Raw genomic sequence first — 25782 nt, 5'->3', positions numbered from 1 at the left:
CAATTCCATTTATTTATATAGCGCCAAATCACAACATACATCGCCCCAAAGTGCTTCACAAATGTAAGGTCTAAAGCCTCGGCCCCACTGAGTGAAGAAGGCGTGAAGGAGCCACGCACCCTGTTTTTTTTGTTTTGTGAGCTATCGTGGCATTATAGTGGCTCAGAGTGGCTCTTAGAGGCATTATCTTCAGTTAACGAGGCTCCTCTCTGAGTGTTGCACTAATTTCGAGATGTTCAAAATTTAGCAACAACAGCATGGCGCAGTTTGTGTTCGAGTTACTGTGACGGCTTAGAGGCATTTGCGTGGTGCTTCCGAGTCTGCAAAAAGTCCATTATCCGTGCGCCTGGCCCCTTCGCAGGACCTGAGAGGCTATTTTTGGAGCGGCTCCTCCTCTTGCGCACACAATTGCACCTGCTCTCTGCGCTGGACTCTATATATTTTGTAGTGGATTAATATTTTCTGGCAAACCTTGGATGGTGAAAACACTTCTAATCACTTCTGGCATCACAGAGGTCTGTTTCATCTGGACACTTTTTTCCTCTCTTTCCTGCTCCATGTGGAATGTATTTTGAGCAGCTTAAGGTAATTATTTTTAATGTTTTTTTATAGCTTGATAAAACAGTTCCTTGCTATAAAAGTATGTCTGTATGTTTATGTCTGTTGTGTGTAAAAGTATGTTAATGTAATATCTTGTTAATGGATCACTGTGTGTGCGCACTGAGGCAGGACCCAAGAGGCTATTTTTGGAGCGGGTCTCCTCTTTGCGCACCAAATTCCACCTGCTCTGTGCGCTGGACAAAATAATATTTGTAGCGGATTAATCATTTTCTGTCAAACCTTGGATGCCGAAAATACCTGTAATCACTTCTGGAATTAATGTATCACATGAGGTCCGCTGTGTGTGCGCACTGACGCACTGAGGCAGTAGTGACTCCTCATCACGCTTCAAACGAGCATTTAGGCAGAACGCCAGCTCACAAAAGAGTGATATTTCAGTCAATATTGGACAAACACAAAGTTAAAATTTGGGTGACTGTGTGAAAGTGGATGTGTGTTTAAAGCCATGGAAAATAATAACTCCAGTGGAGCAGCTAAGAGCAGGAGCTGTGCGGCAACACAGGTGGAGAGCGCGCAAAAGACCGACTTTGAAGACATAACACAAAGTTAAAAGTTGTATCATGGTGACTTGTAAGCTGCGGAAGAAATAAAGAAATATATATATTGAAAATGATCCACAGGTGTATATAATAAAACAGCCACCTCATTCTGTATGCAGAACGGCACCACGCGCAAAAGAGCGCTTTTGCAGAAATAAACAGACGAACACAAAGTCAAAAGTGGAATCACATTGTAAAACTGACTGTGCTTAAAGCCAGGGAAAAAATAAAGCCAGCAAGCCACGGATGGAAAGGAAACCAGAAAGAGCAGAGAGGCGGCTGTCCATGAAAGGACAACAGCAGCGCACGTGCAAAAGAGCTATTTTGCAGAAATAAACGGACAAACATAAAGTTTTGTGTGTTTAAAGCCAAAAAAAAAAAAAAAAAAGCTAGAGAGCCGCGGAGCCAGTGAGGAGCACAGAGGCGGCTCTCCAGGAACCTGTGGTTCGGGTCTAGCTGGTCTGGTGCATTACAGGTGGACTGCAGCCTGGCGCACAGCGCACAACTGCAGAACTGTGATGGAGTGTCTATTTTTGGACTGCGTTAAAAAAAAAAAAAAAAAGAAGGGACATCTTTAAATGCTGCTGTGAATCTGTGAATTGAAAACCCACACTTTGAAGGGACCAGGTGTGGGAGGGCTGGAGGTTTGGACCAAATTCGTGCCTAAACGTGCGCCAACATGGCGTTATCATGGCGCTATCATGGCACTACGTGGCTTAGTGTGGCTGATGCGAGCCATTCGAGGCTGTAATGACAGGTCGGTAGTGGCTCACTAGAGGCTGCTACGCAGCACATGCGGGGTACAGAGACGCACATAGAGGCACCTTCATAGTGGATACGTGTTAGATGAAAACGTGGGTCATTCTTCAAATAATCACCCCACACCCATGCGTGGCTCCTTCTTCAGCCTTCATTATTCGGTGGGACCGAGGCTTAACCTTACGAACCTCCCTGAGCAAGTACGTAGGCAGCAGTGGTAAGGAAAAACTCCCTCTGGCATTTTTGGGGAAGAAACCTCAAGCAGACCAGAGTCAGAGAAGTGACCCACTGCTTATGGCCATTCTACCAATTACAAAATGAGGTGAACAAAATACAAGAAAGAAATGTCAAACAGGTAAACAAAACTGCCCAAAAATACCCAACAAAATTCCAAGTAGGCAGAGGTTGTGTCCTGCATTCAAACCACAACAAATTCATTTTCCTCTCACATCTACAACTGACGAATGCAGAGAGAAACACATTTCCAACAAATGTGAAGATGACAAACACTATACATATTCTGACCTGGTATGCACAAGATAAAGTCACGAATGACGGGAGCTTGGCCTTTAACTGAAAAGTGCATGTCACTGCAGTGATCAAATATCCACGCCAGACTCTCCTCGCCTTATGGAGAAACATTAGTGCAACTCCATTTGCAAGGCCATTGAGATTAGACCAAACACGCCCCCACTGCTCAGTACGATAACATGCAAACTACAGTGCAAAATGCTGCAAGAGAGCAGAGGAGCGGAGCAGCAATGGCTTCTACATGCTGTTATTACTAGTTAAACTGCTCAGCCTCATGTCCCTAACCATGTGGCCCAGATCATATATTCATAATGCAACACAAATGTTCTGCTGCAGAAATTCAAGGTATCCTGGACAACACTAACACTTGCACTGCATTTCATGCATAAACTCTGCCCACACAGCTCATCTTCATTACATGGAATGTGGAAATTTGGACAAGTGAACCATTTCAAAAGACACAATTTAGTTAGTGCATAATGGTGACTTTGTTCATGCAAAAATAATATATCAGAATTTCAGCCCTGCTGATAACTTCCCTGCTCCAGAATGACTTAACTAAAACAAGATTACACAGGCACATATATTGTGCAGAATTACAATAAATAGCAGGGGGGGTGCAAAGGCTTTTTCTCCTAATATAAACTCTGTGCCAACAAACACACACAATGCAACACTTATAACACAAATTACACAACAAATAGCAGTTATAATTGTACAAGAATAAGCCTGCACAGTGTGAAAATAATGACTTTGATGGAAGCAAAATCTTGTGGATCTGTTCTCTCTCTTGTACACATACATACATATATACAGTAGTGTTCAGAATAATAGTAGTGCTATGTGACTAAAAAGATTAATCCAGGTTTTGAGTATATTTCTTATTGTTACATGGGAAACAAGGTACCAGTAGATTCAGTAGATTCTCGCAAATCCAACAAGACCAAGCATTCATGATATGCACACTCTTAAGGCTATGAAATTGGGCTATTAGTAAAAAAAAAAGTAGAAAAGGGGGTGTTCACAATAATAGTATTGTGGCATTCAGTCAGTGACTTTGTCAATTTTGTGGAGCAAACAGGTGTGAATCAGGTGTCCCCTATTTAAGGATGAAGCCAGCACCTGTTGAACATGGTTTTCTCTTTGAAAGCCTGAGGAAAATGGGATGTTCAATACATTGTTCAGAAGAACAGCGTAGTTTGATTAAAAAGTTGATTGGAGAGGGGAAAACTTATACGCAGGTGCAAAAAATTATAGGCTGTTCATCTTCAATGATCGCCAATGCTTTAAAATGAACGAACAAAACCAGAGATGTGTGGAAGAAAATGGAAAACAACAATCAAAAAGATTAGACAGACAGACAGACAGACAGATAGATACTTTAATGTCCCTGTGGGGAAATTTGTCTTGGACGTCTCAAAAATCATGACCTATACAGAGATACAGAACAAGACATAAACAGTTCATAACAGTGAATAAAAATAAATAAATAAAAAAAACATACAAATACTAAAACCTCCTACTGAGCCTGATTGTTAGCGTGTTTATGATATTTGTTAAGGGCTATGATTGATATAGGAACAAAAAATGGATAGAAGAATAACCAGAATGGCAAAGGCTCGCCCATTGATCAGCTCCAGGATGATCAAAGACAGTCTAGAGTTACCTGTAAGTGCTGTGACAGTTAGAAGACACCTGTATGAAGCTAATTTATTTGCAAGAATCCCCCGCAAAGTCTCTCTGTTAAATAAAAGACATGTGCAGAAGAGGTTACAATTTGCCAAAGAACACATCAACTAGCCTAAAGAGAAATGCAGGAATATTTTGTGGACTGATGAGAGTAAAATTGTTCTTTTTGGGTCCAAGGGCTGCAGACAGTTTGTGAGACGACCCCCAAACTCTGAATTCAAGTCACAGTTCACAGTGAAGACAGTGAAGCATGGCAAGCATCAAGATATGGGCATGTTTCTCCTACTATGGTGTTGGGCCTATACTCATATATCGCATACAAGGTATCATGGATCAGTTTGGATATGTCAAAATACTTGAAGAGGTCATGTTGCCTTATGCTGAAGACGACATGCCCTTGAAATGGGTGTTTCAACAAGCCAATGACCCCAAGCACACTAGTAAACGAGCAAAATCTTGGTTCCAAACCAACAAAATGCCTCACAGATGTGAAGAAATCATGAAAAACTGTGATTAGGGTTAGGGTTAACTAAATACTAGTTTAGTGATTCAAAGGATTGCTAAAAAAAGCAGTTTGAACATAATAGTTTGTAGCATCAACAGCAGATGCTACTATTATTGTGAACACCCCCTTTTCTACTTTTGTTTTTTTTACTAATAGCCCAATTTCATAGCCTTAAGATTGTGAATATCATGAATGCTTGGTCTTGTTGGATTTGTGAGAATCTACTGAATCTACTGGTACTTTGTTTCCCATGTAACAACAAGAAATATACTCAAAACCTGGATTCATCTTTTTAGTCACATAGCACTACTACAACCCCTGGCAATAATTATGGAAATCATCAGCCTCGGAGGATGTTCATTCAGTTGTTTAATTTTGTAGAAAAAAAAAAAAGCAGATCACAGACATGACACAAAACTAAAGTCATTTCAAATGGCAACTTTCTGGCTTTAAGAAACACTATAAGAAATCAAGAAAAAAAATTGTGGCAGTCAGTAACGGTTAACTTTTTAGACCAAGCAGAGGGAAAAAAATATGGACTCACTCAATTCTGAGGAATAAATTATGGAATCACCCTGTAAATTTTCATCCCCAAAACTAACACCTGCATCAAATCACATCTGCTCGTTAGTCTGCATCTAAAAAGGAGTGATCACACCTTGGAGAGCTGTTGCACCAAGTGGACTGACATGAATCATGGCTCCAACACAAGAGATGTCAATTGAAACAAAGGAGAGGATTATCAAACTCTTAAAAGAGGGTAAATCATCACACAGTGTTGCAAAAGATGTTGGTTGTTCACAGTCAGCTGTGTCTAAACTCTGGACCAAATACAAACAACATGGGAAGGTTGTTAAAGGCAAACATACTGGTAGACCAAGGAAGACATCAAAGTGTCAAGACAGAAAACTTAAAGCAATATGTCTCAAAAATCGAAAATGCACAACAAAACAAATGAGGAACAAATGGGAGGAAACTGGAGTCAACGTCTGTGACCGAACTGTAAGAAACTGCCTAAAGGAAATGGGATTTACATACAGAAAAGCTAAACGAAAGGTTACAATGGGCTAAGGAAAAGCAATCATGGACTGTGGATAACGGGATAAAAGTCATATTCAGTGATGAATCTGGAATCTGCATTGGGCAAGGTGATGATGCTGGAACTTTTGTTTGGTGCCGTTCCAATGAGATTTATAAAGATGACTGCCCGAAGAGAACATGTAAATTTCCACAGTCATTGATGATATGGGGCTGCATGTCAGGTAAAGGCACTGGGGAGATGGCTGTCATTACATCATCAATAAATGCACAAGTTTACGTTGATATTTTGAACACTTTTCTTATCCCATCAATTGAAAGGATGTTTGGGGATGATGAAATTTTTCAAGATGATAATGCATCTTGCCATAGAGCAAAAACTGTGAAAACATTCCTTGCAAAAAGACACATAGGGTCAATGTCATGGCCTGCAAATAGTTCAGATCTTAGTTGAAGAAAGTTGCCATTTGAAATGACTTTAGTTTTGTGTCATGTCTGTGATCTGTTTTTTTTTCTACAAAATTAAACAACTGAATGAACATCCTCCGAGGCCGGTGATTCCATAATTATTGCCAGGGGTTGTATTATTCTGAACAGTACTGTACACACACACACACACACACACACACACACACACACACACACACACACACACACACACACACACACACACACACACACACACACACACACACACACACACACACACACAGTTGGATTTATGTTAACAAAGGTGCCCAAATTATTTCCTCTGAAGAGTCATAAAGTATTCTAAATTATTGTGACTGGAGGGCTACATGCCAAATGTAAATACTGTTGTGTGAATTACATACAAAAAATTATTACAACTACATGTATTATAAAAATGAATTATAAAATGAATGTATTATTAAAATTAAAAATCTAAGGAAAAATTTCAATAAAGTACAAAACACATTTGTGCAATCTGCTTAAGGATAATTTATTCATTACCACAGAGTTTGTCAGTTGTCATGGTGGGCCAAAAAAAAAAAAAGCCAGTATGACTCAAATGTGGCCTGCAGGCTCACATTGATCTCCCATGCTGACACACTCATGGACACAGAAGACAGAAGGAACATGCTTGTGCTGCAGTGGGACCATGTTATTTATATTTCAGAACATAACCACCATGAGTCACAAAATTAACATTTTACTTGTCTAATTCACAGCTTTGTTTTAGCTGAAGATGATCGTTCTCTCTGTTCACACTGTAGTTTTCTCAACCACTACAGTGCCCTCTCTTGTAGAAAAACATTTTGTTTTGTCTCATCCATAGGTGATCTTCTCACTTTTCATCTAAAGACAAGTGAATTTAGAGTAGGCAGTAAAATTTGCTCCCGTGGTGGATGTCTCATAGACTGAGGGAAGTCAAAAAGCACCTCGCCCTACACCCATACTCTGTGGCAGGGTGAGCATCAGTGTGCCATGAAGGGCCAAGACAGTGCAGGTTCTCGTGACAACTGATTGCTTCAGGAGGTAGTTTTAATGATGAGCTTCTCTCCTTAACTTAAAGTCCTGATCCTCTCTGAAATCACCTGTTGAGGTGATTGGTAGCCAGGACACCCTGCACCATGTTGGTCCTTCATGCCCAATGCTGCTGCGGGACAAATCCATACTGGTGTACTTTACATAGTGTTTACTCTAGGTAAACAAATGTAATTCAAGGGCAAAGTTAATAAACAAGCAGAGGTGGTCTTGGTAACCACCAAACCTAGGCTTTGGAAATGGGGGGGGAAAAAAAAAAAGACCAACATGCTCATTTCAAGGTGCATGCAACTCCAACCACATGGGGGCTTAACTTCCGTTGTACATGATGCATTCCCTCCAACATGCCCAAATGTGTCCAGCAGGTGGCAGATAGAGATGTGGCACGATGGGCGAATGAGTAGTTTTGAGCCTGACCCAGAAGAAGTAGGATTCTCCATCTTTTGCATTCTGAGGAACCAACATTTCTCAAGAATGTGAAGTTTTGATTCACTGGGTACAATTTGTGAAATATTTGTTCCTCACAATGCAAAAGATGGAGAACCACACCCCTCCTATATTACATAAGCAAAATCAAGTTGTTTGTTGATTGATTTGGCACATCAAAGTTCACCAAATGTTAATATGTTTCTCCTCATTTACATGCCTTTTTAATATGTACAAGAACAAGATGCCAGCATTTACAGCCTGGGTGGGATGGACTCATTTATCTGCTCACTCACTGTGTTTTACAGGGTACATAACCAGGGCTTAATTTGAGGGGGAGCAAGCCGGAGCGCGCTCCGGAACCTCGGACGCGCGCTCCAGAACCTCTAACGTTGGCTCCACCAGCTATTTATACTGGATCCGTGATCCGCCACCTCTTTTGACTAACAAAATATATATATAAAAAAAAAAAAAATCACCGCGATTGCTCTCACTGCCAATCACACCGCCACCCTCCTGTCTGCTGTGTGGAATTGCGCCAAATCTGGCAACAGGTCCAGAGGCTACGCTCGCTGTTTTGATCCGGATGTTGACCGTAGCCGCAGAGCTCCGTGCCACAGAGAGAGGACTTGGATTCTTTGTGGGTCCCGCATCCGTATCCCCAGAGGCAGTGAGTGAAGGGAGAGCCGCGCATTGTGTTCTGCGTGTGTCTGTTTATAAACTTCTCGCACAGAAGAAAAAAGAGAGTGTTTACACAAGAGAGAAAAGTGAGAAAATGTTAATGCCTGTTTGAGAAAAGTGTGGAGTGAGCAGTTTTACAGCCTTAAAACATCTATAATAAGTGTAAAAAATAGCGCTACTTCGCGGATTATGCCGCGTTCACACCGGGCACAAGCAGACGCTAAAAATTCACAGGGGTCGCGTGGCGACGGACGCACCTCCTTCGCGCAGTGTGTCGCTCTGCTTGGTTGGACTTTCGCTGCGCAAATTCGCCCTGGTGCGTCATCAAATAGGAGGGGCTTCCATTCCGCTCGGCATCAAGTCATCATGACGGACCTTGATCACACGATCACAGAGAGTTTCATTATTTGCTGCAGGAGCTGCGTCTGGATGACGGCTGCTTTCAGCGGTCTTTCCGCCTCTGCGGGACCCAGTTTGAGGACCAACTGTCCCGTTCACGTGCGCACATGTAAACAATTAAAAAAAAAAAAAAAAAACTCCGCTGCTTGCTGCAGCTCGCTCCTCCCCCAAAAAACTCTGTCATAATTGTGTTTAGAAACCAGTCACCATTTGTTTTATTATACATCTGTGTCATTAATTAATAAAATATTCTCCACACAGATGATTCGCTCGCGTGCACACGTAAAAGAAAAAAAAAAAAAAAAAAAAACAACAAAACTCCGCGGCTTGCTGTGAGGCTGCTCCTCACTCTTTCCCAAAAAATCTCTGTCATAATTGTCTTTAGAAACCAGTCACCATTTGCTTTATTATACATCTGTGTAGTTAATAAGTAAAATAATCTCCATGGATGATTCCCTCATGCGTGCACGTAAAAAAAAGAAAAAAAAAGAAAAAGAAACTCGTTCCCCCTGCTGTGGGGCTGCTGCTCACTCCAAAAACTGTCATGATTGTGAAATAAAGGACAAAAGAGACATAAGTCCTGCTCACAGGCTGCTACCAGAGACAGGACATGTTCACATCCTAGGTCAAACTCCAGACATCTCCACGTCACTACATATTCAGTCCCTGATTGGTCATCGCGGCGCGACGAGACGAAAAAGTTCAGATTTTTCAACTTGGGGAGGAGGGCAACACGACGTGACGCAATATCGCGCCACAAACGCGCAAAACACTCAAAATCGCTTCACTCGCGTCGGGCTGCACGGTTTGGCGCCAAAACGCGTCCTTACATAGGGATTACATGGCAACCTGTGGCTGCAGTCGCTCGCGTCGCGCCCAGTGTGAACGCGGAGAACGTAACCCCCGCGATAAACGAGGGACCACTGAGGAATTTGTACTCTATCCGGATTTGGTGTGACTAGTGTTAGGCCTACAATACATGCCCAGTTTATTTTCGGTGTGGCGCACAGCGTTGTTCGCAAGCCCCCCTGCCCTTCTTTTTTTTTCCTGCACCGGAGCCACCCATCCTCTGCGCTCCGGGACCTCCCACTTTACAAATTAAGCACTGTACATAACCTTTTCAAAAAGCTCAGAAAAACACCATTTGAACAACATCGCACATTAGCAGAAATGTTCTATAGAGTAACCTGTGAGTAGGCTGACAAAGCTACTCCAAATAGTGAAGTGTGTATAAATACAACCCCTGGCAAAAATGATGGAATCACCGGCCTCGGAGGATGTTCATTCAGTTGTTTAATTTGATGTTTAATTTTCATTGCATTGCACGTAGTGATCAAAGGAAGACTATTGATTTTGGGGTAAAAAGGTCAAGGTCAGTGGAGCTTACTTTGGACAAATCTTGTGGGCGCAGGAGCTTCTTCTCTAATTGCCTGATTGTCACGTGGTATGTGTGTTAAGTGTCTGTCACACTACGACAGACTGAGGAAATGTATGCGAGAATTATACAAAATTTTGATATCCATTCATGTTCATTTTTGTTCTGAACAAGTCCTTTTTTCATTCGTTAAATGTGCTCCTTGTCAGCTGAAAGTTGGTGGAAAGCTTTTTGTGTGTGCTCAAAACTTTAAGCTGACATCAGATGGAGAGCTTTCCCTGTGGTTATATGTTTGTTTACAGTTTTGTGCTGTACTTGTTTATTACTTCTGCAACACTCGTATGCTCATATCCTGTGGCTCTCCAATGCTTGTGATTGGCCAAAGCTCCAGCGCGGGGTGTAAAATCGGCACGAGGGGAGAAAGGACAGTTCCCAACGTAGCAACATACAGCATGGCTGTTTATTTAGTCAAAGTCAGACAGAGGAAAAAGACAGCATGGCTGTGTGCGCGTTTATCTGGATGTCCGAGTGCACTGGGTGGATTTTCTTGGCGAGAAGATGTTGCAAAGAAAGAAGGTTGTTACCTGTCCTCGCTGTTGCAACTGCACTGAACGAATACATGAGACACTGTCAGCACTCAAATGTAGTGAAGAAATAGTAAATGGGCTGCATTTATATAGCACTTTTCCATCTGCATCAGAAGCTCAAAGCACGTTACAATTATGCCTGACATTCACCCATTCATACTGACACCCACACACTGATGTCAGGGTGCTCCCATGCAAGGCGCTCACTACATACAAGGAGCAACTAGGGGATTAAGGACCTTGCCCAAGGGTCCTTCACAATTTTCTGGTCTGGCAAGGTTTGAATAGAGGATCCTCTGGTCTGAAGCCCAACGCTTAACCACTAGGCCATCACCTCCCCTAAAAGTATGACATCATGATCCCTGAGTTAGCCAGATTCTAGCCACATTTGCGCTAAGACCTCGATGAATCCCACTCAAATCCGGCTCCCCTCAGCGTGCATATATGTCTCGAACCTGTGAAAATTGTTCTGCTGAATATGGCTCTTTGTGTTGCCGGTGGAACTATGACATCATCTGTCCACCAGAGCCATAAATCCACCAGAGACCGACTGATTAAGAAATGTATGCCACCGGACAAATTACTTCAATCTGTTGCTAATCAGTTTCCTCAGTTCATCATAGTGTTGACTACACCTTTAACATATGGTGACCATAAGTGGCCTATTGATTTTGGGGTAAAAATCTCAAAGGTTAAAATCGCAGAACAGTTCTTTATAAATGTCTTCTGCAAGATGAGACATACAGTATATTGATTTTTGGACAGTGAGTCCTCATTCAGTATAGAGTATACTATGTGTTAATAGGAACAATACTTACAAACCTTTAACATATTGCTCATAACGGTGTAATGCCGCGTTCACACTGGGCGCTATCAGACGCTACACATTCACGGGGGTCGCATGGCGACAGACGCGCCACCATCACCCGGTGTGTCGCTCTGCTTTTGCTGCGAAAATTCGCCCCGGTGCGTCAACAAATAGGAGGAGCTTCCATTCCACTCGCCGGCTCCGGTTGTCAGTCAAGTTAACATGACGGACCTTGATCACATGGAGCGAGTTGTTGTGGAAAGCTGACAAACGTCATGAGACATTCCCAATTCAGGGAGTATCATTATTTGCTGCAGGAGCTGCGTCTGGATGACGGCCGCTTTCAGCGGTCCTTCCGCCTCTGCAGGACCCAGTTTGAGGACCTCCTGTCCCGTTCACGCGTGCGCATGTAAACAATTAAAAAAAAAAAAAAAAACTCTGCTGCTTGCTGTGGGGCTGCAGCTCACTCTTCCCCCAAAAACTCTGTCATAATTGTGTTTAGAAACCAGTCACCATTTGTTTTATTATACATCTGTGTCATTAATTAATAAAATATTCTCCACACAGACGATTCGCTCGCATGCACACGTAAAAGAAAAAAAAAAAAAAAAGAAAGAACAAAACTCCGCGGCTTGCTGTGAGGCTGCTCCTCGCTCTTTCCCCAAAAACTCTGTCATAATTGTGTTTAGAAACCAGTCACCATTTGCTTTATTATACATCTGTGTAGTTAATAAGTAAAATAATCTCCATGGATGATTCCCTCATGCGTGCACGTAAAAAAAAGAAAAAAAAAAGAAAAAGAAACTCGTTCCCCCTGCTGTGGGGCTGCTGCTCACTCCAAAAACTGTCATGATTGTGAAATAAAGGACAAAAGAGACATAAGTCCTGCTCACAGGCTGCTACCAGAGACAGGACATGTTCACATCCTAGGTCAAACACCAGACATCTCCACGTCACTACATATTCAGTCCCTGATTGGTCATCGCGGCGCGACGAGACGAAAAAGTTCAGATTTTTCAACTTGGGGAGGAGGGCAACACGACGTGACGCAATATCACGCCACAAACGCGCAAAACACTCAAAATCGCTTCACTCGCGTCACTTCACTCGCGTCACTTCACTCGCGTCGGGCTGCACGGTTTGGCGCCAAAACGCGTCCTTACATAGGGATTACATGGCAACCTGTGGCTGCAGTCGCTCGCGTCGCGCCCGGTGTGAACGCGGAGAACGTAACTCCCGCGATAAACGAGGGACCACTGAGGAATTTGTACTCTATCCGGATTTGGTGTGACTAGTGTTAGGCCTACAATACATGCCCAGTTTATTTTCAGTGTGGCGCACAGCGTTGTTCGCAAGCCCCCCTGCCCTTCTTTTTTTTTCCTGCACCGGAGCCACCCATCCTCTGCGCTCCGGGACCTCCCACTTTACAAATTAAGCACTGTACATAACCTTTTCAAAAAGCTCAGAAAAACACCATTTGAACAACATCGCACATTAGCAGAAATGTTCTATAGAGTAACCTGTGAGTAGGCTGACAAAGCTACTCCAAATAGTGAAGTGTGTATAAATACAACCCCTGGCAAAAATGATGGAATCACCGGCCTCGGAGGATGTTCATTCAGTTGTTTAATTTTGTAGAAAAAAAGCAGATCACAGACATGACACAAAACTAAAGTCATTTCAAATGGCAACTTTCTGGCTTTAAGAAACACTATAAGAAATCAAGAAGAAAAGATTGTGGCAGTCAGTAACGGTTACTTTTTTAGACCAAGCAGAGGAAAAAAATATGGAATCACTCAATTCTGAGGAATAAATTATGGAATCACCCTGTAAATTTTCATCCCCAAAACTAACACCTGCATCATATCAGATCTGCTCGTTAGTCTGCATCTAAAAAGGAGTGATCACACCTTGGAGAGCTGTTGCACCAAGTGGACTGACATGAATCATGGCTCCAACACGAGAGATGTCAATTGAAACAAAGGAGAGGATTATCAAACTCTTAAAAGAGAGTAAATCATCACGCAATGTTGCAAAAGATGTTGGTTGTTCACAGTCAGCTGTGTCTAAACTCTGCACCAAATACAAACAACATGGGACGGTTGTTAAAGGCAAACATACTGGTAGACCAAGGAAGACATCAAAGCGTCAAGACAGAAAACTTAAAGCAATATGTCTCAAAAATCGAAAAATGTACAACAAAACAAATGAGGAACGAATGGAAGGAAACTGGAGTCAACGTCTGTGACCAAACTGTAAGAAACCGCCTAAAGGAAATGGGATTTACATACAGAAAAGCTAAACGAAAGGTTACAATGGGCTAAGGAAAAGCAATCATGGACTGTGGATAACGGGATAAAAGTCATATTCAGTGATGAATCTGGAATCTGCATTGGGCAAGGTGATGATGCTGGAACTTTTGTTTGGTGCCGTTCCAATGAGATTTATAAAGATGACTGCCCGAAGAGAACATGTAAATTTCCACAGTCATTGATGATATGGGGCTGCATGTCAGGTAAAGGCACTGGGGAGATGGCTGTCATTACATCATCAATAAATGCACAAGTTTACGTTGATATTTTGAACACTTTTCTTATCCCATCAATTGAAAGGATGTTTGGGGATGATGAAATTTTTCAAGATGATAATGCATCTTGCCATAGAGCAAAAACTGTGAAAACATTCCTTGCAAAAAGACACATAGGGTCAATGTCATGGCCTGCAAATAGTCCAGATCTTAGTTGAAGAAAGTTGCCATTTGAAATGACTTTAGTTTTGTGTCATGTCTGTGATCTGTTTTTTTTTCTACAAAATTAAACAACTGAATGAACATCCTCCGAGGCCGGTGATTCCATAATTATTGCCAGGGGTTGTATTATTCTGAACAGTACTGTACACACACACACACACACACACACACACACACACACACACACACACACACACACACACACACACACACACACACACAGTTGGATTTATGTTAACAAAGGTGCCCAAATTATTTCCTCTGAAGAGTCATAAAGTATTCTAAATTATTGTGACTGGAGGGCTACATGCCAAATGTAAATACTGTTGTGTGAATTACATACAAAAAATTATTACAACTACATGTATTATAAAAATGAATTATAAAATGAATGTATTATTAAAATTAAAAATCTAAGGAAAAATTTCAATAAAGTACAAAACACATTTGTGCAATCTGCTTAAGGATAATTTATTCATTACCACAGAGTTTGTCAGTTGTCATGGTGGGCCAAAAAAAAAAAAAGCCAGTATGACTCAAATGTGGCCTGCAGGCTCACATTGATCTCCCATGCTGACACACTCATGGACACAGAAGACAGAAGGAACATGCTTGTGCTGCAGTGGGACCATGTTATTTATATTTCAGAACATAACCACCATGAGTCACAAAATTAACATTTTACTTGTCTAATTCACAGCTTTGTTTTAGCTGAAGATGATCGTTCTCTCTGTTCACACTGTAGTTTTCTCAACCACTACAGTGCCCTCTCTTGTAGAAAAACATTTTGTTTTGTCTCATCCATAGGTGATCTTCTCACTTTTCATCTAAAGACAAGTGAATTTAGAGTAGGCAGTAAAATTTGCTCCCGTGGTGGATGTCTCATAGACTGAGGGAAGTCAAAAAGCACCTCGCCCTACACCCATACTCTGTGGCAGGGTGAGCATCAGTGTGCCATGAAGGGCCAAGACAGTGCAGGTTCTCGTGACAACTGATTGCTTCAGGAGGTAGTTTTAATGATGAGCTTCTCTCCTTAACTTAAAGTCCTGATCCTCTCTGAAATCACCTGTTGAGGTGATTGGTAGCCAGGACACCCTGCACCATGTTGGTCCTTCATGCCCAATGCTGCTGCGGGACAAATCCATACTGGTGTACTTTACATAGTGTTTACTCTAGGTAAACAAATGTAATTCAAGGGCAAAGTTAATAAACAAGCAGAGGTGGTCTTGGTAACCACCAAACCTAGGCTTTGGAAATGGGGGGGGAAAAAAAAAAAGACCAACATGCTCATTTCAAGGTGCATGCAACTCCAACCACATGGGGGCTTAACTTCCGTTGTACATGATGCATTCCCTCCAACATGCCCAAATGTGTCCAGCAGGTGGCAGATAGAGATGTGGCACGATGGGCGAATGAGTAGTTTTGAGCCTGACCCAGAAGAAGTAGGATTCTCCATCTTTTGCATTCTGAGGAACCAACATTTCTCAAGAATGTGAAGTTTTGATTCACTGGGTACAATTTGTGAAATATTTGTTCCTCACAATGCAAAAGATGGAGAACCACACCCCTCCTATATTACATAAGCAAAATCAAGTTGTTTGTTGATTGATTTGGCACATCAAAGTTCACCAAATGTTAATATGTTTCTCCTCATTTACATGCCTTTTTAATATGTACAAGAACAAGATGCCAGCATTTACAGCCTGGGTGGGATGGACTCATTTATCTGCTCACTCACTGTGTTTTACAGGGTACATAACCAGGGCTTAATTTGAGGGGGAGCAAGCCGGAGCGCGCTCCGGAACCTCGGACGCGCGCTCCAGAACCTCTAACGTTGGCTCCACCAGCTATTTATACTGGATCCGTGATCCGCCACCTCTTTTGACTAACAAAATATATATATAAAAAAAAAAAAATCACCGCGATTGCTCTCACTGCCAATCACACCGCCACCCTCCTGTCTGCTGTGTGGAATTGCGCCAAATCTGGCAACAGGTCCAGAGGCTACGCTCGCTGTTTTGATCCGGATGTTGACCGTAGCCGCAGAGCTCCGTGCCACAGAGAGAGGACTTGGATTCTTTGTGGGTCCCGCATCCGTATCCCCAGAGGCAGTGAGTGAAGGGAGAGCCGCGCATTGTGTTCTGCGTGTGTCTGTTTATAAACTTCTCGCACAGAAGAAAAAAGAGAGTGTTTACACAAGAGAGAAAGTGAGAAAATGTTAATGCCTGTTTGAGAAAAGTGTGGAGTGAGCAGTTTTACAGCCTTAAAACATCTATAATAAGTGTAAAAAATAGCGCTACTTCGCGGATTATGCCGCGTTCACACCGGGCACAAGCAGACGCTAAAAATTCACAGGGGTCGCGTGGCGACGGACGCACCTCCTTCGCGCAGTGTGTCGCTCTGCTTGGTTGGACTTTCGCTGCGCAAATTCGCCCTGGTGCGTCATCAAATAGGAGGGGCTTCCATTCCGCTCGGCATCAAGTCATCATGACGGACCTTGATCACACGATCACAGAGAGTTTCATTATTTGCTGCAGGAGCTGCGTCTGGATGACGGCTGCTTTCAGCGGTCTTTCCGCCTCTGCGGGACCCAGTTTGAGGACCAACTGTCCCGTTCACGTGCGCACATGTAAACAATTAAAAAAAAAAAAAAAAACTCCGCTGCTTGCTGCAGCTCGCTCCTCCCCCAAAAAACTCTGTCATAATTGTGTTTAGAAACCAGTCACCATTTGTTTTATTATACATCTGTGTCATTAATTAATAAAATATTCTCCACACAGACGATTCGCTCGCGTGCACACGTAAAAGAAAAAAAAAAAAAAAAAAAAAGAACAAAACTCCGCGGCTTGCTGTGAGGCTGCTCCTCACTCTTTCCCAAAAAATCTCTGTCATAATTGTCTTTAGAAACCAGTCACCATTTGCTTTATTATACATCTGTGTAGTTAATAAGTAAAATAATCTCCATGGATGATTCCCTCATGCGTGCACGTAAAAAAAAGAAAAAAAAAAGAAAAAGAAACTCGTTCCCCCTGCTGTGGGGCTGCTGCTCACTCCAAAAACTGTCATGATTGTGAAATAAAGGACAAAAGAGACATAAGTCCTGCTCACAGGCTGCTACCAGAGACAGGACATGTTCACATCCTAGGTCAAACTCCAGACATCTCCACGTCACTACATATTCAGTCCCTGATTGGTCATCGCGGCGCGACGAGACGAAAAAGTTCAGATTTTTCAACTTGGGGAGGAGGGCAACACGACGTGACGCAATATCGCGCCACAAACGCGCAAAACACTCAAAATCGCTTCACTCGCGTCGGGCTGCACGGTTTGGCGCCAAAACGCGTCCTTACATAGGGATTACATGGCAACCTGTGGCTGCAGTCGCTCGCGTCGCGCCCAGTGTGAACGCGGAGAACGTAACCCCCGCGATAAACGAGGGACCACTGAGGAATTTGTACTCTATCCGGATTTGGTGTGACTAGTGTTAGGCCTACAATACATGCCCAGTTTATTTTCGGTGTGGCGCACAGCGTTGTTCGCAAGCCCCCCTGCCCTTCTTTTTTTTTCCTGCACCGGAGCCACCCATCCTCTGCGCTCCGGGACCTCCCACTTTACAAATTAAGCACTGTACATAACCTTTTCAAAAAGCTCAGAAAAACACCATTTGAACAACATCGCACATTAGCAGAAATGTTCTATAGAGTAACCTGTGAGTAGGCTGACAAAGCTACTCCAAATAGTGAAGTGTGTATAAATACAACCCCTGGCAAAAATGATGGAATCACCGGCCTCGGAGGATGTTCATTCAGTTGTTTAATTTGATGTTTAATTTTCATTGCATTGCACGTAGTGATCAAAGGAAGACTATTGATTTTGGGGTAAAAAGGTCAAGGTCAGTGGAGCTTACTTTGGACAAATCTTGTGGGCGCAGGAGCTTCTTCTCTAATTGCCTGATTGTCACGTGGTATGTGTGTTAAGTGTCTGTCACACTACGACAGACTGAGGAAATGTATGCGAGAATTATACAAAATTTTGATATCCATTCATGTTCATTTTTGTTCTGAACAAGTCCTTTTTTCATTCGTTAAATGTGCTCCTTGTCAGCTGAAAGTTGGTGGAAAGCTTTTTGTGTGTGCTCAAAACTTTAAGCTGACATCAGATGGAGAGCTTTCCCTGTGGTTATATGTTTGTTTACAGTTTTGTGCTGTACTTGTTTATTACTTCTGCAACACTCGTATGCTCATATCCTGTGGCTCTCCAATGCTTGTGATTGGCCAAAGCTCCAGCGCGGGGTGTAAAATCGGCACGAGGGGAGAAAGGACAGTTCCCAACGTAGCAACATACAGCATGGCTGTTTATTTAGTCAAAGTCAGACAGAGGAAAAAGACAGCATGGCTGTGTGCGCGTTTATCTGGATGTCCGAGTGCACTGGGTGGATTTTCTTGGCGAGAAGATGTTGCAAAGAAAGAAGGTTGTTACCTGTCCTCGCTGTTGCAACTGCACTGAACGAATACATGAGACACTGTCAGCACTCAAATGTAGTGAAGAAATAGTAAATGGGCTGCATTTATATAGCACTTTTCCATCTGCATCAGAAGCTCAAAGCACGTTACAATTATGCCTGACATTCACCCATTCATACTGACACCCACACACTGATGTCAGGGTGCTCCCATGCAAGGCGCTCACTACATACAAGGAGCAACTAGGGGATTAAGGACCTTGCCCAAGGGTCCTTCACAATTTTCTGGTCTGGCAAGGTTTGAATAGAGGATCCTCTGGTCTGAAGCCCAACGCTTAACCACTAGGCCATCACCTCCCCTAAAAGTATGACATCATGATCCCTGAGTTAGCCAGATTCTAGCCACATTTGCGCTAAGACCTCGATGAATCCCACTCAAATCCGGCTCCCCTCAGCGTGCATATATGTCTCGAACCTGTGAAAATTGTTCTGCTGAATATGGCTCTTTGTGTTGCCGGTGGAACTATGACATCATCTGTCCACCAGAGCCATAAATCCACCAGAGACCGACTGATTAAGAAATGTATGCCACCGGACAAATTACTTCAATCTGTTGCTAATCAGTTTCCTCAGTTCATCATAGTGTTGACTACACCTTTAACATATGGTGACCATAAGTGGCCTATTGATTTTGGGGTAAAAATCTCAAAGGTTAAAATCGCAGAACAGTTCTTTATAAATGTCTTCTGCAAGATGAGACATACAGTATATTGATTTTTGGACAGTGAGTCCTCATTCAGTATAGAGTATACTATGTGTTAATAGGAACAATACTTACAAACCTTTAACATATTGCTCATAACGGTGTAATGCCGCGTTCACACTGGGCGCTATCAGACGCTACACATTCACGGGGGTCGCATGGCGACAGACGCGCCACCATCACCCGGTGTGTCGCTCTGCTTTTGCTGCGAAAATTCGCCCCGGTGCGTCAACAAATAGGAGGAGCTTCCATTCCACTCGCCGGCTCCGGTTGTCAGTCAAGTTAACATGACGGACCTTGATCACATGGAGCGAGTTGTTGTGGAAAGCTGACAAACGTCATGAGACATTCCCAATTCAGGGAGTATCATTATTTGCTGCAGGAGCTGCGTCTGGATGACGGCCGCTTTCAGCGGTCCTTCCGCCTCTGCAGGACCCAGTTTGAGGACCTCCTGTCCCGTTCACGCATGCGCATGTAAACAATTAAAAAAAAAAAAAAAACTCTGCTGCTTGCTGTGGGGCTGCAGCTCACTCTTCCCCCAAAAACTCTGTCATAATTGTGTTTAGAAACCAGTCACCATTTGTTTTATTATACATCTGTGTCATTAATTAATAAAATATTCTCCACACAGACGATTCGCTCGCATGCACACGTAAAAGAAAAAAAAAAAAAAAAGAAAGAACAAAACTCCGCGGCTTGCTGTGAGGCTGCTCCTCGCTCTTTCCCCAAAAACTCTGTCATAATTGTGTTTAGAAACCAGTCACCATTTGCTTTATTATACATCTGTGTAGTTAATAAGTAAAATAATCTCCATGGATGATTCCCTCATGCGTGCACGTAAAAAAAAGAAAAAAAAAAGAAAAAGAAACTCGTTCCCCCTGCTGTGGGGCTGCTGCTCACTCCAAAAACTGTCATGATTGTGAAATAAAGGACAAAAGAGACATAAGTCCTGCTCACAGGCTGCTACCAGAGACAGGACATGTTCACATCCTAGGTCAAACACCAGACATCTCCACGTCACTACATATTCAGTCCCTGATTGGTCATCGCGGCGCGACGAGACGAAAAAGTTCAGATTTTTCAACTTGGGGAGGAGGGCAACACGACGTGACGCAATATCACGCCACAAACGCGCAAAACACTCAAAATCGCTTCACTCGCGTCACTTCACTCGCGTCACTTCACTCGCGTCGGGCTGCACGGTTTGGCGCCAAAACGCGTCCTTACATAGGGATTACATGGCAACCTGTGGCTGCAGTCGCTCGCGTCGCGCCCGGTGTGAACGCGGAGAACGTAACTCCCGCGATAAACGAGGGACCACTGAGGAATTTGTACTCTATCCGGATTTGGTGTGACTAGTGTTAGGCCTACAATACATGCCCAGTTTATTTTCAGTGTGGCGCACAGCGTTGTTCGCAAGCCCCCCTGCCCTTCTTTTTTTTTCCTGCACCGGAGCCACCCATCCTCTGCGCTCCGGGACCTCCCACTTTACAAATTAAGCACTGTACATAACCTTTTCAAAAAGCTCAGAAAAACACCATTTGAACAACATCGCACATTAGCAGAAATGTTCTATAGAGTAACCTGTGAGTAGGCTGACAAAGCTACTCCAAATAGTGAAGTGTGTATAAATACAACCCCTGGCAAAAATGATGGAATCACCGGCCTCGGAGGATGTTCATTCAGTTGTTTAATTTTGTAGAAAAAAAGCAGATCACAGACATGACACAAAACTAAAGTCATTTCAAATGGCAACTTTCTGGCTTTAAGAAACACTATAAGAAATCAAGAAGAAAAGATTGTGGCAGTCAGTAACGGTTACTTTTTTAGACCAAGCAGAGGAAAAAAATATGGAATCACTCAATTCTGAGGAATAAATTATGGAATCACCCTGTAAATTTTCATCCCCAAAACTAACACCTGCATCATATCAGATCTGCTCGTTAGTCTGCATCTAAAAAGGAGTGATCACACCTTGGAGAGCTGTTGCACCAAGTGGACTGACATGAATCATGGCTCCAACACGAGAGATGTCAATTGAAACAAAGGAGAGGATTATCAAACTCTTAAAAGAGAGTAAATCATCACGCAATGTTGCAAAAGATGTTGGTTGTTCACAGTCAGCTGTGTCTAAACTCTGCACCAAATACAAACAACATGGGACGGTTGTTAAAGGCAAACATACTGGTAGACCAAGGAAGACATCAAAGCGTCAAGACAGAAAACTTAAAGCAATATGTCTCAAAAATCGAAAAATGTACAACAAAACAAATGAGGAACGAATGGAAGGAAACTGGAGTCAACGTCTGTGACCAAACTGTAAGAAACCGCCTAAAGGAAATGGGATTTACATACAGAAAAGCTAAACGAAAGGCATCATTAACACCTAAACAGAAAAAAGAACAAGGTTACAATGGGCTAAGGAAAAGCAATTGTGGACTGTGGATGACTGGATGAAAGTCATATTCAGTGATGAATCTCGAATCTGTATTGGGCAAGGTGATGATGCTGGAACTTTTGTTTGGTGCCTTTCCAATGAGATTTATAAAGATGACTGCCTGAAGAGAACATGTAAATTTCCACAGTCATTGATGATATGGGGCTGCATGTCAGGTAAAGGCACTGGGGAGATGGCTGTCATTACATCATCAATAAATGCACAAATTTATGTTGATATTTTGGACAATTGAAAGGATGTTTGGGGATGATGAAATCATTTTTCAAGATGATAATGCATCTTGCCATAGAGCAAAAACTGCAAAAACATTCCTTGCAAAAAGACACATAGGGTCAATGTCAATGAGCAGATCTGATTTGATGCAGGTGTTAATTTGGGGGATGAAAATTTACAGGGTGATTCCATAATTCTTTCCTCAGAATTGAGTGATTCCATATTATTTTCCTCTGCTTGGTCTAAAAAAGTAACCGTTACTGACTGCCACAATCTTTTTTTCTTGATTTCTTATAGTGTTTCTTAAAGCCAGAAAGTTGCCATTTGAAATGACTTTAGTTTTGTGTCATGTCTGTGATCTGCTTTTTTTCTACAAAATTAAACAACTGAATGAACATCCTCCGAGGCCGGTGATTCCATAATTTTTGCCAGGGGTTGTATGATTTGGGTCATCTATGCTTTTCATAGTTGAGTGCAAGACTTTCTGTCCACACATTGCTCATGCACACATGAGGAAGTACAAATAAAAGGACATCAATATATTGAACATGATAAAAAAAACAATAGTCGACCTGTTCAGTCCCACTCAAACGGAAGCCTCCAGTGCTGAAAAATGAAACCAGTAGGGAAGTGCTAAAACCAGCAGTTCCTTGAAAGGCTCAAAAGCAAGGCTGTGGTAAAATGTTCAGCTTTAAAGCAGAAATAAACATGTTTACATTCACTGATTTTCTATACTCACTTACTCCAATTAAGAGTCAGCCTATCCCAGTAGTCATAGGGCGAGTGGCAGGGTACACCCTGGATAGGACGCCAGTGTATCTCAGGGCCACATGTGGCCAGTCAAACATACCTGCATGCACACCTACGGTCAATTTTAAAGTTCTCAATTCACCTAACTTGCATGTCTTTGGAAGTGGAAAGAAGCCGGAGCACCCACAATGAACCCATGTGACCACACAAACTCCACACAGAAAGGCCCAAGGGGGAAGCAATCCCACAACCATCTTTCTATGAGGCATTTGCGCTAACCACTACACCACTGTACCACTCAACATGTTTACAGCCTTGTACAAAAACAGTTTTGGCCACTATAGCTAGAGTCATCATTCGTGATAACTGTACTATGGGGTGAATTTTTATAGAACTCTTCTGCTCAAGCTATTTTGAACCATAAACTTATGAATACTTAGGGTGTGTTTGCATTGAGTAACATTTGGTGTATGGTTGGTCCACACAGTCATAACTACTAGCCTCAGCCAGCAGGTGGCCATTAGCTATGGGCTTGACAATGTTTGTCCTTTCTGACCATTTTATTAGAAATACAGCTTGCTGTGTGGTAACTGTACTAACAAACCATCTAAGAAGTCTATGCTTCAGGATTTCCACTAAAATTTTAGTACTATTTAATATGCATGTTATCAAGTATCAATAGCATGGTAACATTCGCTATCCTGATAGTGCCAGGGTTACTGAGGCTATATGCCAGTCAGTTTTTAATGCTCCTACCCAATCTACCAGTTATAAGAACAAACAACCAGGCTGCCAAAATATACATTAATGAACAAATATGGTGACCTAGCATCTGACCCATAACTGGCTTGGTAACATCAAGATAGGTGGGTGTGGTGTGTCTGGACTTTTTTCCCCCCATCACGGATAGATCAGGCCGGTCTTGCCCACGCTCCACCCCTTTACCAATTTATGGCCTGGTCAGGACTTAGATGGAGTCAGGCACTGCCAAGATGGCGACATCCAGAACCAACCCCCTTGAGCTTCAAACCCGCTGTTTACAAAAAAAAACCCAGCTGTGGGTAATGTTGTGGACAGTTTGACAATACAGTCACTACTACCACAGTGTAGATGAAGTCGGTAGTATGTCAACATACCTGAGCACTTGCGAGACAACACGAAGCACCTGCTGGACTGGTCTGCCCAGCTTTCCTGCAGTGCCTTTGTGATTTTCATTTCTAGCTACACTAATGGAAACAAGGAGCAAAGATTAAATCAATAGAAATTTCCACTGCACCAAGCCTGAGAAGTGTGTGTACTGCATAGTCGAGTGCAGAGGACAGGACCGTGAATTCAGACAGTCAATGAGGTCTAATTCCTGTAATGCTGGTAAAGTCTTGAACGTGCACCATCATCGCTTCCCGTCTGTGGTACAGGTCCTTCCTGCATTTGACCATTTCCCTTGTTGTTCAGGAGGAGGGCGGTGCTGTCACGGTCAACAAAGATGCAACAGAAAAAGCTGAAGGGAGTCAACTATTTTGTCCGTTTGAGGAAATCCCGTTCATCAGCAAAGCAGTCAATCTGAGCACCAAGTGACACTCACAAACACACACACACACACACACACACACACACACACTGGTTTCTCTTTACTTCTGCAACAAACTACAATAAAGTTGAACTGTGAAAAGATGGCCTACCAAAGCTGTGATTTGTTCAGCTCAAAAAAATAAATAAATAAATACAATCTATGTGACATTGCATGTACATTGCATTTAATAGTGTGTTACTATGTTTTAACACAAACAGGGGCAGATTAGGTAGAACACTTCAAAACATTTTGTTTCAGAACAATTAATGATGTTATGAGGCGACATTTAGCAGAACACCTGATGTCTTCCTTTAGATACGGACTCCAGAACAATGTTCCACAAAACACAGTTTGGAAACATTCTGGAAAGGTGTTTCCAGGTTGCCATCACCAATCTGCAGTACAGACGAAAGGTTTTGGCATCATCCCCAGCCACACATTCTATCCCTTCTTTAATTCCAGTTTGGCTTTCCCATTCTGTTGTATATTTGGTGGACATCTTGTTTATCTCCACAGTTGATAACTTGTTAGCTGGTGCTCATGCAGGTGCCTCATCCAGCAGGTGGCAGGCACGCCTATGGGATGTTACACAGGTAAAACAAAGCTGCTTTTTTTGGTTGATCTTGTGTATCAAAATTAACCAAAACGATTTCATCGTCATTATCTCGTCTTTTAATTTTGTGAGTTACAAAATGACAGCATTTACTATATTGTTTTTGACTTCTTGTACAAAGTATTTGATGGGCAAACTAACTCACCCACTCGTGGACAAAGCCATACACTGTTACCAACTCCCAAGTCGGGGGGGGGGGGGGGGGGGGGGGGGACAAATCTTAAAACAAAGATTGGTAGAACTCGTCAATATCATGTCCAGAAAATACAGCAGATACATCTGAGTCCATTTCAACCTTTTTTTCTGCAATGTTTTCTTTTTCATCGCTTTCAGCTGCCCCCAGTTCCTCGGGGTACCACAGATTGGTTTTATGTCGGACGCCCTTCCTGATGCCACTCCAGTTCAACATGCTCACAGCTCCTGGTGTTGCCAGGCGGACTCCCAGCCAAGTACTAATCAGGACATAACCTCTGAGATCTGACGGGATCAGGTGCACACTCTCCTCCATATCTGAGAAGCTATTCTATCACTCAGAAGATTGAAATCAGGTAAACAAATTGAACTTTCAGTCAACACATCATGTGCTTTATATAGGCATAATCCAGGCAGCACAGTGGATCAGCGGTTAGCACAGCAAGAAAGTGTGGGGTTTGATTCCACCCAGTGCCCAGTCCCTTTCTGTGTGACCAAGGCAGCGTCTCTACATCTGGAGTTGGTCCCCAGGTGCCAGACTGTGGCTG

General features: G+C 42.7%; 1 protein-coding gene and 1 long non-coding RNA gene across 2 annotated transcripts in view; one reads left to right on the top strand and one right to left on the bottom strand.

The window, feature by feature from the left end:
- zdhhc9 (zinc finger DHHC-type palmitoyltransferase 9) overlaps positions 1-25782 on the bottom strand; it is a 76731-nt gene that overhangs the window by 32028 nt on the left and 18921 nt on the right. The window lies entirely within an intron of this gene.
- LOC117520402 lies at positions 392-25488 on the top strand. The gene is made up of 3 exons (XR_004563634.1): positions 392-585; positions 24312-25022; positions 25376-25488. It is a non-coding gene; the product is annotated as an uncharacterized LOC117520402 (long non-coding RNA).

This window comes from Thalassophryne amazonica, chromosome 11 (assembly GCF_902500255.1).
Source record: "Thalassophryne amazonica chromosome 11, fThaAma1.1, whole genome shotgun sequence".
Classification (NCBI taxonomy): Eukaryota; Metazoa; Chordata; class Actinopteri; order Batrachoidiformes; family Batrachoididae; genus Thalassophryne; species Thalassophryne amazonica.
This window is presented reverse-complemented; position numbering and strand designations above follow the sequence as displayed.